Here is a 17957-nt window from a genome sequence, read left to right on the forward strand (position 1 = left end):
ATCTAACTGTTAGGGATTCCCAGAAGCAAATCATTTACTTCTTGCCCAAAATTCACAAATCTTTGACTAAACCACCTGGTCGGCCCATTGTTATGGGGATTGGTTCATTGACCGAACCTCTTTCGGCTTTTTTGACCCAATATCTAAAACCCCTTTTGAATCTGATCAGGGCATGCATACAAGACACTACACAGTTTTTGAAAATCTTGTCAGAAACTCAACTTGAACCTGGGTGGCTCCTGTGTACCTTAGATGTCAAGGCCCTGTACACAAACATCCCCCATTGGGCTGGTCTTCAAGCCTTGCAATTCTGCCTGGATCGTGCCAACTTATATCCAGCTGGATTCAATACCTTACTCTTATGTATGGCAGAGCATGTGCTGAATAAAAATGTTTTCTATTTTCAGGGGGAATGTTATTGGCAGATTCGGGGCACTTCGATGGGTGCTTCATTTGCACCGATCTATGCAGATTTGTTCATGGCCTTTTTGGAAAAGCAACTAATATATGATTCCTCTCATAACTTATATATTGATGAAACTGACATCTGGTTGAGATATCTGGATGATTGCTGGATGGTATGGTAGGCAGATATGGGTTTCCTTCTCGAGTTTGTCCAATACCTTAATGACAAAAAGTGGGGTATCGAGTTCACTTTGAACTCGGATATTAATTAAATTTATTTTTTGGATGTTACTATCCGGAGATGTCTGGACAATACTCTGAGTACTAACGTTTTTCGAAAATACCCTCAATATAACAATTTGCTTCATGCTACCAGCTTACACCCTAGCCATACCATCTGCAGCATCCTGAAATCCCAGTTTCTTCACATGAAGAGAATTAGTTCCACTCAGGAGGAATATGATTCTTCTCAGCACGACCTCTGTCATAGATTCTAGAATAGGGGATACAGGGACTTTTGACATCATTTCTGCCAGTAATTAGGCCAATAACCAAGACAGGATGTCCCTATTGGATTATAAGTTTAAAACTAGGGTAGACACCAATAATACCATCAGGTTCATGACTACGTATGGGCGAAATACCAATATTATCAAGGACACTATTCACAAACATTGGAATTTTTTTTGACAAATGACAATTTGAGATCAATATTAGGGACGAGGTGTCAATTTTCATTCAGGAAAGGTAAAACGTTGGGTTCCCACTTTTTCCATTTTAAACATACTGGTAGCAGGGGTGCTATATACCAACAACTCACCCTGTCCGGGGATACTCTTTTAGGCACTTTTCCTTGTGGACATTGCTCTTCATGCCATTATGTAAACAAACTCAAACAATTTACTAGTAAAAACACCAGTAAAGTGTATGACGTTAAATTCTTTGGGAATTGTGGAACTGACTGGATTGTTTATTTGGCTACCTGTAAATGTTCTGCCTTTTATGTTGGTCAGACATTTCGTCCACTAAGAATATGTATGTCAGAACATTGTAGTGACATACGCAATAAATGTGACATGAATGCCCTATATAGGCACTGCCTGATGCATACGAATGCAGAATTTCATTTTTTGATAATTGACAGACTTGCTGGTAACAGGAATAACATGCAGGGATGGCACAGCATCCTGAATAGGAAAGACAAATGTTGGATTATTAAGTTGGGGGGCTTTTCCCACCTGGACTAAATGATCGTTTATAGTGTTTTACTTTTTTCCTGTATGTATTCTTTACAATTATTGTATATTTCCATTTTATGTATGTATTCTTAATTATTATCTTTCATTTTTACCCAATTGAAGGAAGTGTTGCTGCCAATTTATGTTTGTGGGGGGGGGGGGGGCTGCACTTTTCATTGGTAGATGGGTCTATTTATAGAAGAAGGAGTTTTCACTTTGTAAAGGTATTCCACTGATGAAGGCTGTTATGCCAAAACAAGTATGGACAATAAAACTACTATAGCCATTTTTATGGCATGATTTAGTTCTATCTGTTGTGTTTTGTGCCTTTTTTCACCCATATGCTGGCCACTTGCGACTGTTTATATACAAACACACAGACACTCCTGGGGAAGGCTGGCACAGATTTTCCAGCTGTGCCCCCTTTCTGCCCAGTCTAAAAGGTAGTATCAGCTGCTACCACCCACTAATATCTATCGGCTACTAAAAAGGCCCTTACCAAAGGGTGTCCAATTATTACTGTGCAATGTTATTATCCAACTGGTAAATGTGACTGAACAGCAAGGCTTATATGGGGTGGCTTGGACAGTATCACTATAAACATGCAATGCACTCTAGAGCTTAAATTATCTCTACATAAATCAGCCACAGTTGAAAGGTTTAAAAATATTTAATAATAAATAAAAACACAAGACAATACTTCTTACTGCACAGTGCTAGTCAAGAGTTCAGAGATCACAGAGAAATGCTTAAAATAATATAGTAGAAACGTTCTGACATCAATACAGAAAAAAATACTAATCTAATCTTCCTATTTCCTAGCTATATCTAAGAGAAAACACAGTTCTAAAATAAACTTATATATAGAGCATAAGCAGAGTGCTGGTGATGTTGGATGTTCTCAAGACAAATGCAAAATGCCCTTAGTCTCTCTGGCCTTAAATTGATAATACAGTACCACTGACTTATTTCAGATTACATCATTTTCCCTGGTTCCCAGGTTAACAAAAACTCTACATTTACATTGCTTTGATCTTGTACCTGGTCAGGAAACCACAGTAATTAAAAACATTATACATGCAAATTCTAGCAATTAACTCTGGTCTAAAATCAATAGCAAGGATTCCTTTATCCTGACATCTCGGCTCCGAGTTTGTGATCAAAGAATTATACACTGCTTGACTTATCAGCTTTCCTACAGCAGAGTGCACTGTTGTTACATTTTTGCAGCTCCACATCCAATACAGTCTTTTCACATTTAAGAGAACAAGCCTGTGGCTTATATTAATATTTACAAATGACAAAATTACCTACAAAATTCTATCTGGCCAGGCTGGCAGCCTTCACATATCTTTACACTCCTATCCATGAGGGACAGTGGTGCTAAACCGGGCTGAGTTTCTGCTTATACATGCATTCATCCAAATCACATTTGAATAGAGTAAGTAGTCTTCTTTAAGTGGAAAGACGGGTCCATAGAATGATATTCTCTGTGATACATACCTGTCTCTCCAGCTTGTTTTATTAATTTTGCAAAAAAGATATAAGTCCCTTGAGTGGGTGTTTATGACACCATTTTACTTGTGAATGTGTAATAGGTCTGACAGAATAGGCTATACTGAGGCACTATATGTGAGGCAGAGGTCAGCTTTTAATAGCATGTATGAAACTGAGAAGAGAGGCAAAGGTTTGCAATGATCTGCATAGTTTCTGTGATTTTGGCTATTGAATTTTTTTAGTACGAAAGCATTTTGGTTGTTCCAGTTGTGACAGATGTTTGGACTGGTACATACCAAGAGGGGCATTATATTCAATTATCAGCCTAATGAGTACTGAGTACAGTGAAGCAATTATGTCCCTAGGTGTGGACACCATACCTTTAGCTATTAGCTGTATAAAGAAAGAGGGCTTCCTTACAAAAGTGGATACATGTGATTGATGGACAGTTCGTTACTGACATACGTTACCAGATCTCTAACTAAAGGATCAATTTTCAGGGGTGTATTGTCAGCGTGTTAGTTACAAGGGGAGTCATGCTTGCCAAAGGATACAGTTATACATTTCTTGGCATTAAGTTTTCATCCATGGTTTTGATGCTAGTAACTTGTTTGGGATAGTCCTTCAAGTAGGATCCTGGTGTCCTCTGGGGAGTTTGCAGTGGCAGCAAGTTTTCAGTTATCTGCAGACTTATCAGCCGCAAACCCTTAACATTAGTATTGATCTCTGAGAAATAAATGCTAAAAAGGAATGCCCAAGGACTGAACACTGGGGCACTATGCAAGTGACATTTCTTTTAGGGAAGGTTGAGTTGCCCACCCTTACTTTCTGTGTTGAATTAGTGAGTCAGTTTGCTATCCATTGAGTTACACAGGAGTTAAAATTTAGCTGGGAAAGTTTATCTATGATACCCGAGTGTTGAATGGTGTTAAACACCTTTTCAAGACCCAGATAGTAGGGTTGTCAAGGTGGAGGAGGATTCAAAGAATACAAACTTATTCAAAGGCAAAATCTTCCATTAACAAATACTTACTATTCAAATATCTAACAGAAGTAGGCCCCCTCTGTCTTTTTCGACAAGTTCCGTTATGACTTTCTAAATGAGCTGATGTGGAATACTGGCCAAGCTGATGAGGTTAAAATTGTTTGGATCGGATATGGCTCCTGTTTTGGAGCTGCCACCACTACAGCCTGTTTCCATATGTCAGGGATGTGTATGCATGACAACATTTTGGTTAACAAAATTGATAAGTTTAGTTAAGTTTTCCTTAATTCAAGCCAGGATTCAAAAACAGGTCTGACTGTGAGCAGCAAAACTATTGCATAAAGTGCCTGTAAGTGCTATCATGGAAACCAGAGATTCAGAGACACATTAGCTGCAGAGGAAAGACTTCATTTTTAGCTAAACTGCATGTCTGTGAATTGTTTGGTGATTACTGGAAGCACTAATAAGCTCTTTTCTGCTGCTCTTCTGTTAATCACTGCTGGTGGTCAGTACATTGTGTTAGCACAGTGACCCCCTCATTTATTCCCTCACATACATACACATACCTAAACAGACAAAGGAGAGAGAGAGAGAGAGAGAGACACACACACACACACACACACACACACACACACACACACACACACACACACACACACCTGGACACACTGACTTACCTCTTACCTGTCCCTGATTTTATACAATGTCCCTGAGTTGTTACTGCCATTTGTAAGTCACAGATGATTACAGTCATGCAATAATGCCAGACATGAGTTTCTTTCTTCTTATTGTTCAGTAATTGCATCCAGTTGCAAGATCTGTTACTTTATTAACTTTTCACTGGAGTAAAGTAACATATAAAAGACTCCCTGGTGTCATTGGGTGTTCCCCTTAAGTCTTGTGCATGGCCTTAATACATCATAGAGCATTATATTCAGTTAATAATGCCAGACATTAGAATATCATAATTTCTTGTGTTTATATTTTGTGCTGTAAAACCTAATTCCTATTAACGTTTTAAGTGGATTAGGGTAATATTAAACAGTATACTGGTGTGTAGTGTTTGCCCCATATGTCTTTCATGCTACAAAACTTATTGTTTTACTAACAATTTAAGTTATGCCCATAATATTTAAAAATATCCTGGGTCTCTAGTATCTCCCTCCCATATTACACCCCCTAATCATTAGTCTAGGGGGGTGTTGAGAGGTATAGATACTCCCCAAAACACGCACACAGTATCAGCACACACAGATACACATACACAATGACACACACAGATATATAGATAGACAGATAGATAAATAGATAGCTAGATCAATAGATAGATGTACACACAGACACAACATACATACTTTACTTATCCCTGTGACTATCATAAGGGGAAGGATAAAAAGCACAGATCTGTTGTAATTCTTAGCTCTGCTCTAGTCAGCTTCCCTTGTCCAACAGCAGAGCCCACACACAGACACCTTGTTGCTGGTTGTAACATACTAATGGCAGAAGGAGTGTATACTGAAAGGCATAATAATGTGGCAAGACTGTTGCACTGGGGATTGTGCAAACATTATGGTATTGAAGTGGCTGAAAAACACTGGAAACATGAGCCACAAAGCATAATAGCAAATGATGAAGTTTATATCACACGAGATCACCCATTACCAACAGTTTAAAAGACAGATGCTAGAAAACCAGATATAGTGGTCCAGGAAAAGAAGACAAAAGTAGCATTGATCATTGAAATCGCTACACTCACTGACTACAGTGTCTTGCATACAGAGAGACACAAAGTCATAAAATATCAGGATCTGCAGGCAGAAATGAGAGCAATGTGGAAGAAAGATACCCAGATAGTTCCAATAGTAGTTGGAGCAATGGCTCCTATAAAAAAATTGTATTTAGATATGTTACCAATCCATGTAACCCCGAACGAATTGCAGAAGGAGTCATTACTGGGCACATTGCGAGCGCTGAGAAAATCACTTTTGGTTGACATCAAAGATTGAAACAATACTAATTTCATGAACTTTAATTGTACTTTGACATAAGAATGGGGTTCATTCCCGTCATTAGAAACCCCAAAGATTTGGAGAAATAAAAAAGTGAAAAACATATAAATATAAAAGAAAGTCATATGGAACAAAGGATCATTTGTTGTTAAATAAAGTCATGGTGGAGAACTGTAAAAAGGGGAAAAATCTAAGTATGGCATGGATTGACTACAAAAAAGCATTTGATAGTATCCCACATTCATGGATAAAAGAGTGTTTAAAATTTATAAGATACACCCTATACTGATAAACTACATTACAGTGGCTATGAAACAGTGGCAGACCACTTTGCAATTAAATCATGATAAAGAACAAATTATTATCCCAGGGATAAAAATTCAAAGGGGGGATATTCCAGGGTGACTCTCTGTCACCGTTGTTATTCTGCCTTGCCCTTAACCTATTAAGCTGTCTAATAACAGCTTAGGCCATGGCTGTAATTTGGTTGCTAGAAAACAACAAAGTCTAATGACTTCTCATCTTCTCTTTGTCAATGATTTAAAACTGTATAGCTCATCAGATGAGAAACTGAAAGCATAGCTGCAGGTTGTCAAAACTTTTTCAGATGGTATTAGAATGCCATTTGGTCTCATAAATGTGCAAAAGCAACCTTTAAAGCAGGAAAACTGCAGCACCAGGAAAACATCAGTTTGGGACAAGAATGCAATATAAAAGAACTTGAGCAAGAGGGAGTGTCTAGATACTTGGGAATTGGTGAAAGATCAGCAATAAAACATGAAGAAATGCAAATAAAACTTAGTAAGGAATACTTTAGAAGACTTAAATTAATCCTGAAAAAGCATTGACATCTAGGAACAAAATCCAAGCTATAAACCAATTTGCTCATTCTCTCCTAACTTACAGTTTTGGAGTGATTGATTGGCCCCAAAATGTGTTGGATAGATTAGATATTAAAACAAGAACGATGTTTCATGCTCACCAAATGATATATAAAAATCAGTGCATACCAATATTATATATTCTCCGTTACGAAGGAGGGATGAGCCTCCTTGAAATTGATTACATGTATAGATCTGAAATTGTGGGATTCCACAAATATCTGCTGACCTCACAAGACCCAAACGTAGTGAAAGTTTTGAAACATGAGGAGAATAAATCTAAGATGACTTCTCTGGTTAACCTAGCAGAAGCATATCGGCGTCAAGCAGGAATGTAAATCAAACCAGAAGTAAATAAAAATCAGGTGGCAACTGAATGTGCCAAAAACAAAAGAAAGAATATAAGCTGAAGGACCAGATGAAAAGGCAAGAAATGTGGAGAATGCATAAATATAGTTGCAATTATAGAAAACTTATAGAAGAACCTCATGTTGATCAGGAACGAATGTAGGAATGGTTAAGGAGAGGTGAATTCAAACTAACAGATGAAAGGTTAATATTGGCGGTCCAAGATAGTAGACTATGTACATGCTGGTTTACAAAGTCTATTGAACATGTGGGAGAAACAGACAAATATAGGATTTGTAAAACTGAATTGGTTATAGTCGTACACCTCGTTGCTGGTTGTGATATACTAATGGCAGAAGAACTGTATATTGAAAGGCATAATAATGTGGCAAGACTGTTGCACTGGGGATTGTGCAAACATTATGGTACTGAAGTGGCTGAAAAACACTGGAAACATGAGCTACAAAGCATCATAGAAAATGATGAAGTCTATATCACATGGGATCATCCATTACCAACAGTTTAAAAGATAGATGCTAGAAAACCAGATATAGTGGTCCAAGAAAAGAAGATAAAAATAGCACTGATCATTGAAATCACCACACCCAGTGACTACAGTGCCCTGCGTACCGAGAGACACAAACTTATAAAATATTAGTATTTGCAAGCAGAAATGAGAGCTATGTGGAAGAAGGATAAGATACAAAGAGATTATATATATATATATATATATATATATATATATATATATATATATATATATATATATATATATATATATATATATATATATATATATATATATATATATATATATATATATATATATATATATATATATATATATATATATATATATATATATATATATAGATATATATATATATATATATATATATATAATTGGGTCTAGGACATATGCTCGACTAGCATATGTCCGAATCACAAAACGTCAAACCCACATACACGAAAGCAATTAACATAAAAAAAAGCGCTTCCGTGTATGTGTAGTTCAAAAAAAATCTACGTTTCTGCAGGGGGGCTTTGCCCCTGCACACCCCCTACTTTATTATTCTCACTCTGAGATCGCACTGCAGTGGGGAAAAGGGAATTTTCCCTTACCCGCACTGTAGTCCAATCTACTAAACAGGTACACATGCACGGAAGCACTTGTCGATGTTAAGCGCTTTCGTGTATGTGTGTTCGATGTTTTGTGATTTGGATATATGCTAGTCGAGCATGTGTCCGGATCCCATATATATATATATATATATATATATATATATATATATATATATATATATATATATATAGTTTCACTTCATAATCTCGAAATGCTGAAATATCGTATTTCAGCATTCCGAGACCATGAAGCTGAAAATTCAGAATGCCGAAAGTGCATAAGAGTGAATTCAAATATGTTGAATCTGCGCTTATGCATTTCCAGTACGTTCATGAAGTGTTTGGCTGGTATGGTGTCTGAAATTTTCAGGTGAGTAAGTGTTTGTGTGTGTTTTTCTATGTTGTATGTGTGGGTAAAGGTAGGGAGGTGTAAGTATGAGTGTGAGTGTTGGATTTGTTGGCGTTTGTGTATGTGTGATGTGTATTTGTGTGAGAGCAAGTGGAGAATGCTGTGGTGTGAGTTTTTTTTTTTTTTTTTGTTATGTGCGATCTAGTAGTTGGTATATATAAGTAGGGGGGTGTGGGGGTGCAGGGTAGCTTGCCCCCCCCTGCTTATATGTAGTGTAGGGTTGTGTGGTTTGTGTGCTGTGGGTGGATTGGTGTGTGTGTTATGTGGTGTATGGTGTATGTATGTTCGCGATTGTGTGATTCGGAATTGTGGGTTTCGGTATTGTGAATGGTTCAGTTTCATAGTTTCGAAATGCTGAAATTCGATATTTCAGCATTTCGAGATTATGAAGTGAAACCATACACATTTACACACACACACACACACACACACACACACACACACACACACACACACACACACACACACACACACATGCCAGTGACAGCACACTGTATCCACAGTCTCCCATTCCATATCACCAGTTACATCAAGCAGTGGTCATCTTACACACACACACACACACACACACACACATGCACACATGCCAGTGACAGCACACTGTATCCACAGTCTCCCATTCCATATCACCAGTTACATTAAGCAGCAGTGGTCATCTTACACACACACACACACACACACACACACACACACACACACACACACACACACACACACACACGCACACATGCCAGTGACAGCACACTGTATCCACAGTCTCCCATTCCATATCACCAGTTACATTAAGCAGTGGTCATCTTACACACAAACACACACACACACACACACACACACACACACACACACACACACACAAAATGAGTTCCCACAAAGATTCCACTACGTATGAGGTTCAGCAGGGTCTTGCAGCTCTGCTTCACTACGAAACCCATAGATGCACATGACTAAATTACTATTTGCATTTACGGATCTTGTCTACTGCCCTAAATGGATAATTGTGCTGCAGACGTCTATGAATCACTATAGTATGGAATTTTCTTTCCAGAACAGTACACAAGGATGTTAAAGAGCTTCATTAGCATAAAGGGACGCATTAAGATAGGCTCTGAAAACTCTCACTGCTAAGTAATGACGAGCTTTGCTTCCCAGTATACTGAACAAAAGGGGAATAAGAACTGGGACATTTTTGCATACTATGCAAGTCCAGTACCTTGACCTTGGATACCAAAACACCTGTCTATGAATACCAGGGCTGACATTCTTTTTGGGGTACAAAAGCAACATAAAAACATGCTCCACTTCATTTTTGTCCTACCCCTTTGCCCGCATGCATTATGTTTACATGTGGGCAAAAGGGTAGGACAAAAATGAAGTGGAGCATATTTTTTTATGTTGCTTTTGTAGCCCAAAAAGAATGTCAGTCCTGTATTTGACTGCTATTTTTACTGATGAAATCTATTGTGCTTTCTTGCAAATACAAGAAGTTAATTGATTCATTCTTGTCTCAGTTTTCTCCTAATTAAGAAAAGACTGATTTATTTCTGTCTCTGGGAGAAAGGTGTTATATAGGAAATGCATATTTTATTATTTTACAGAAAACAACTGCTCCATATAATGGCAGTCTGGTAATACATACATAGTAAAGTGGTCCTTCATACAAGTCAGGTCAGCTTATAACATTTGTAAAAGCAAGCTAAGGTGGCTAAGGAATGTTTCCAAAGCTAAACAAACTACAAAAGAAGAGTGTTACAAACATAGTGCACTTAGAAAACGTGACAGTATTGCTAAACCTGAATGCAACAGTGTTTGGATAATACAATGTCAATTTAGTGGCAGTAACATTTACATGTGGAATATGGCACACTTTTAAGTGTCTAGCTTTAGAAAGTCATATTGGTAATACCAGATATTGGTAAGAATGCAAAAACTGGATTATCGTAGAACATACTGTTCAAATTATTTGCACAAGAAATCTGGACACACTCTAAAATAATGGGGAAGTGTCAACGGTCCACAAATAGGGACATAGTTTAAATGTTGCCCTTATAAAGTTGTAAAAAAGAATTTGTGTTACCATGCATTTTCTGAAAGATATGAACACCATGCATTTTCTGAAAGATATGAAGTCTGAAACTCAAATGTATGTTATTATTCAGTGACTTCAATTCTCAGTGATTTGCTAGAAATCTGCAAATATCTAGGCAGTTAAGAGGTATGCAACATCATGACATCATATTTAGCTGAATCAATTATTTTCCAAACAGTATGCACTGAATTCAATGAAATATAATAATCTCATTCTCTGCCACTCCAGTTTACCTTCTCCCCACTTCATCTGCTTTCTCCTTTACTTATTACTTAAACATAAAAAGTTGTTGAATTTGATTTAGTTCATGTATATCCATATACAGGTACATTCTTTGCCTCATGTCCTGTTGATCATCATCCCCCTCCCAGCCAATCAGCCCATTCATTCTCTATCACCAGGGAGAGGATTGACTGGAATGGACTGTAGCCTAGATGGCCATTAGGGGTGGTTTGATGATTTTTAACTTAGCCCTACATTTCTCCACAGACGCTCAGTTTGCACAGCCAAAGTATGATATGCAGTGGGGTGTTCATGCTATTTAACTCTCACTTCCACAAGAGATATTGCCAACAAGCAGCCCTGCCCACTGGCCTTAAGCATGGGGAGTGGTTTCTCCAGTCACATTTGATGAAATCACACTCCTTGTGTGCTCGCTGAGTAGTTGCTGTCCTTCCCAGGTAAAGTGGAAGTGATTAGGCCACACCTCTTTACTCTTCCCCCTCCCTGCCTGGCTCCTCCAGTAATGAGACCACTATTCAAACCCCAGTCACCTGGGCCACAGAAAGACCTCCATCTCAGTGTGCCACAGAGCCAGGTTTCAGTTAAATATATTTTGACCAATTGTTCTGGAAAGAGTTATTTTGTGAAAACTATAGAAAATACTCCATCTTTTTTTTTGAGATCACCACATACAGGAACATTTTTCCTTTCCTCTGAGATGTGGCAAACTTGTAGAAATAAAACAACAAATGCCACTGATCACTGCTGAAGGTGTTGTTTTCCATTCAAACAACATTCGTTATGATTTTTCTGTTTTCAGTGAGACTGTCTTGATAGACAGACATCAACCAGGCTGTCTAATTTTGCTTTTGTTTCCCTTGCAGTAAACCTGTTTAAATTTTCTCTTTGAAAAGAAGAGGATTGCTGTCATTGCCAACCCCCCAACATGTTCTTATTTATATATTTATTCTGGTAATTTTTTGTGACATTTTATATTAATTCAGCATCACTGCTTCTTCTCTCTTCTCACCTTCCTATTTTGCTTACACTTGAAGTCTCAGCATTCTGTCCTTTACTTTTAATTGCTGTTTTTGCACTGATATATATTTAAGTGCTATTCATGTTTTCACCAGTTTGTTTATTTTCTTCTACCTTAATTAGCACAGCTTTTTGTTCTGCATCTCTTATTCATATTACTTCTGAAGGTAGCAGTCATAGTGAGGCAGAATTTCAGTTATGCACACTTCACTAAAAATGATTATATGTCAACAGTTTGCACACATTTACCATATCAGGGAATGGTTTCATGTTGTAGAGACATAAAGTGTTAATTATGACCCAGAAAATCTAAGATTGAATAGCTACTGGAAGAGCTGGGTGAGGGAGACAAAAGTGAAAGGCAGACACTGTTTCACACATCCTATGATAAAGAGGATGGCTGTGCTCTGCTGTTCCTCCATTAGAAAGTAAGAGCTTGCAGGCACTGAAAAGGCACAGGACTGGAGGACATCAGCTTGATACTGCCAACCTAGTAATGGTGGGACCAAGAGGAGGCATGAGCATGGAACTACTACAGCAGTGATGGTAGCTTTCATTAGTGTGTGTGTGTGTGTGTGTGTGTGCGTGTGCGTGTGTGTGTGTGTGTGTGTGTGTGTGTGTGTGTGTGTACAGAAACATGCATATGACTGAGAAATGCATAGTTTTCTTTTGTGGTAACAGAAATGGTTACCTCAGCTACCAAGAGGCAGTGTTCAGGCAATGTAAATACCCTCATGGTCTGAACATGCAGATGAGGGCATAAACCACATCCATTGCTGCCTGGATGATTGCTTCAATGGCTGGCTCTCCACCTTGTGCTATGGATACCCACTATGATGAAATTAATGCACTCAGAACTGATGGGTAGGGGCTTGATGGTCCATAATTGCAGAGAAATAAGGGGCCCAGAAAAATTTGTGATCTAACTCTTGTAACAGTTAAGCCTCAGTGGCCTTAGTGGATGTAATATCTGTTTTCAATCTTATTGACCCCTGCTTTTACAGTGATAAGTCTTCTCAGAAAGCTAGGTTTACCTACTATTTAAAATGTTATAACTCCTGGTCAAGAATTGATTTCTTTTTAATTTCAGATGCATTTCTAAAGGGTAAAATTAGATATTGCTCAGAACCTAGAGTTGCCTTGGATCATTCCAAAATCACAGTAAATATAAAGTTATCCTAGATTGGTCAACTGAGGTTATTAGGCTGGAATTGGTCCCTGAATCTCAATCTATTAGATCATAAAGAGGTATCTCAGGAAATAATAAATATTTTAGAAGAATTAGAGAGTAATTTAGTAAACATCAATATTCCTTATGATATTCAATGGGGAGTGTGTAAAGCTAGAATCCAAGGTGTCCTCATTCAGAAAGCAACACAAAAGATTAACTAGTGAAAAAGAAAATAAGTTAAAGCCGTAAATTATAGATTTGGAAGTAAGAATCCAAAATAATTATGATCCCAATATAGAATCACAATTAACAGATCTTCAGAAAGAGTTATGTTTGTTGAAACAGCAGCAATATACATTTCATGAAATGGGATCTTTAACTAGATATTCGGAATGGACACAGACTCCTTCTAAATTGTTAGCCAGGATAATTAACATGAGACAATCAATGCCAAATATATCTTAAATATGTTTTGAGGGCAAATCTTTTTGCACTAATAAAGAAATCCTGCCACTCTTTGAAGAAATATACAGGAAGATATATGATTCATAGAACAACCAAATCACAGATGATGAATGCATATAATTATAAACTATCTGAATTTTCCAAAGATTAGTGAATTACAAAAAGAAACCCTGAGTGCCCCTTTCATCCTTCAGGAAATCATTCAGGTAATAAATAATATGAAACTTAATAAAGCACTGGGTCCTGATGGATTCACAACTAACTTTTATAAAACATTTACTAAAATATAGCCATTATTCTTTTGAAGGAATCTCATTCCCTCCACTACAACTCTTTTGAGTGTGTACCTTTAACTCCTAGTGGGTATGGCCTGAGCCTTTAAAAATGAAGTTATCACCTTACAGTTCTAACAAATACTCATTGACAGAGGTAAAATATCAATACAGTTGTGTCTGCCATCATGTATGCTTCAAGATAAAATATTCTGATACCCTGTATATAGCATGGTTTTGGAATTATTAATGCAAGTATGAGCAAGTAATATTTGATGCCTAGAGGAGCAGTAGGAGGTAACTGCAGTTGCACCTGGACGCGTCACTCGGATGTAATGCGATAAGTATGTAAGACAATTTGGTATCAGCAACTTGTATCTTAATAACTCCAAAACAGTCTTTATCCTGAAAGATAATCTTCATAAGTCCAATCCATTTAGTTATAGACCAGTTTCATTGCTTAATGTTGACATAAAAATTATGTCTGCTTTATTAGCTGAAAGACTTAAGAAGATTTTACCTAGTATTATATCAGTTGGACAATCTGGTTTTATAAGTAATAGGAAAATTTGGAATAACACTTTAACACTGGATTTAATTATCCAACTTTTGAAATTTGATAAATATCTAAGGTACACCTTAGTCTTAGACACATCTAAAGCATTTGACAGAGTCAACTTAGACTTTCTATTCTGAACCTTGCCTTATTTTAATTTTCCTAAAGAATTCATAGATTTACTTAAATTACTTTACATGAAGGCATCCACTACTTTATATATAAATAAAACAAGCTCTAGGCCTATTAAGATCTCAAATGGAACAAGACAAGGATGCCCTTTATTGCCTGTTCTTTTTAACTTATACGTGGAACCCTTATTTTTGTATATTTCTCAAAGAACATTTCATCATATCCCAAACATTTTAAATAATGATATTACTTTATCTGCCTTCACTGATGATTTGAATATATATTTTGGACTTCCTAAAATAGGATTTAATAAAATCTTATCCTCAGTTAAAAAATTTTCCAAAGTACTTAATTACCAGATTAACCTATCTAAATCCCTTGTCTTCGCTATTAATCCCTTAAATCATACAGAAACTTTCCAGAGTATGCTATTGGAGTAAAATACTCCTTTAAATAACCTGGAATAGCCTTTGTCCAGAATCAACAAGTAATGAAACTAAATCACTTGTATACAATATTGACTTCGATTCTACAAGATACTAAAAGATGGAGTCAAATGAAATTATCACTTTTATCTAAATTTGCTATAATCAAAATGAACATCCTACCTAAACTTCTCTATCAATTTAACATATCTAATCTAATAGTTCCAAAAACCTTTTTTCACAGAATTGAGAGAGAGTTATCTAAATTTATTTGGTATCCCAGGTCACCCAGAATCAGTTATAAAAAACTAGTTTTCCCTAAAAAATGGGGTTCTTGGTCTACCTGACTTTCAGTTGTACTATGACATCATAAATTCTAGCAGACTTATCCAAATATCATAATCTAGCCCTAAAAATAATGAATGGACCCCTCTTTGGTTAAAATTTGGTTAGAAGTAATAACATTAACCCAAAAGCCCTCCCTTATCTTAAACATGACATCTGTGACAAACTTAAGCTTCATGCTTTGTTAAAACACAAAATTAAGACATTTCTAAACCTATTGATCACTTTAGTTAGATGATATCCTTGCTTTAATGCAACCCATGCATTTAAATCCTAATATTAAACTAAATGATAATATGATAAACCTAGACAAATTCCATCTTCTTAAAAACACTTCTTTGTGGGATATTTTCAAACACAGGGAGAAATCACTTGAACAAACTAGACTGGCTCTTAATTTGCGTAAAGGTTATATAATACTTTTGAGGCAAATTAGGGAACTCATGTTAATGTTATTTAGCACTTTGGATATAAATGAGGCTAACCTCAATACCTGCGTAATGTTGATTATGACCTTATCCTATAAAAAAAAAGATGATATCTAATGTATATAGGCTACTTGTTTCAATTAAATACCAATCATCTCTGTTGTACTCTAATTACTGGAACATGATAAATAAAGATTTGAATGATGACTTCCTTTTAGAAGCTTATTTTACACACAGCTGATGATTAATAATGCCTATTTTACTCCAACAATCTTAAATGGATTTAATCCGAAAATTTATCCCAACTGTAATTGCTGCTCATTTCCCAAAGCAGACTTAGCACACATTTTATGGAATTGTAAATATTCAACTACTTTATGGTGCTCCTTAAAGGTGAGATTGGAGAAAATGGGCTATGTAAAGTCAGCACTGTCCTGGGAGTTTGCTATAATTAACATCACCTCGCAAAAGTTACCCAAGTTAAAGTTACATATTTTAATCACTTTGTTTGCCTTAATTAAACTTTATATAACTCAGAATTGGGTAGATTGTTCCAGGATGTCATGGTCAGGTTTCAGAAACCTTGGCGATCAAATATATTTGATCACATAAACTTATAATCCAAAACTCAAATCAATGATCCTACTATCAGACCTTTTGGAGCCTTCTTCTCACCCAGATATTAAACGATTAAACTAATTAAGAACAGTTTCTTCTGTCTTATCCAGTTAGGCTTCATCAGTGTGTTAAGACAGCCTTCTGTTGGAATTGTTTTTATTCTTTACAAGATTCTGGCATAAAATGTACTAATGTTTGGTTATGTAATAGAAATGGGAGTTAACTACTTCCTTTTCAGCTGTTTCCTGTAGCACTCATAAATAATGTACATATCTTCCTTTAGTTATGAAATTGTAAAAGGTTGTTGTATTATGTTGTTTAGAAAATACTGAAAATTCATTTTATATGTCAAATATGAATATGTATTTGATTTCTCTCTGAAAGCAAATAAAATATCTTTTTAGGGGAAAATTGTCATATCATGGTAATAGCCCTGCATAAACCTCAGATTCAGTTATATAGAGATAGTTTGCACAGAGGTTGTCTATGTTCTTACAGTGATTAGCATTTTCAGTATTTTGTGCTTTCTTTCAAGACTCATTTGAAGGAAATATTTATTGACACTGGGTGTCATAGTGGCACTGTGGGTAGCATTGTTGTCTCACATCAAGAGTTCTCTGGTTCAATTTTTGGCTGGGGGGGGGGCTTCTTTGTGAAGTCTGCATGTCCTCCCTGTGTCCACATGGATTTTCTCTGGGTACTCTGGTTTCCTTCCATATTCCAAAGACATACAGTAGTTCATTTTCACAATCTAAATTAACCGTAGGTATCATTAACCTTGTGTGCCTGGTATGGAAAAACAACCACAGCAGGGCTAGCCACCCAGAGCGATTAACTCTGGATGATGGTCAGTCTTCATGTGACACCCCAACTCCATGTGCACAAATGGGATAAAGATGATAATGGATGGATGGATGAATTTATTTAAACAAAATCTGATGAACATTTATTTGATCAATTAACTATAAATGCTCCTGAATGTTGCTTTTCTCTCTGACTTTTCCCCATTCCAGAATTTAGCATTTGCTTTTTACTTTTTTTAGCTTGTGTATTTGCTTGATCTTGTAATAATAGTTTTAAGTTTTCTTTATTTCCTCCTAGCTCTATTTCCTGCCCATTTGTAGGTATAGTCCTTTAGGTATTTTTAGGTTTTGCAGAAGGCATTAGCATCACCCCCCCCCATTTTCCCATTTAATTCTCCTAAAGTTTAACACCTTTGTTTTGATATGGCATAAAAGGACACAATATTCAGGGTGACATTTCACCCTGTCTACTATTTATACTGTTACAGAATCCATTCTAAGA

The sequence above is a fragment of the Protopterus annectens genome, chromosome 12.part0 (genome assembly GCF_019279795.1).
Source record: "Protopterus annectens isolate FY-2018-M chromosome 12.part0, PAN1.0, whole genome shotgun sequence".
Taxonomy (NCBI): Eukaryota; Metazoa; Chordata; order Ceratodontiformes; family Protopteridae; genus Protopterus; species Protopterus annectens.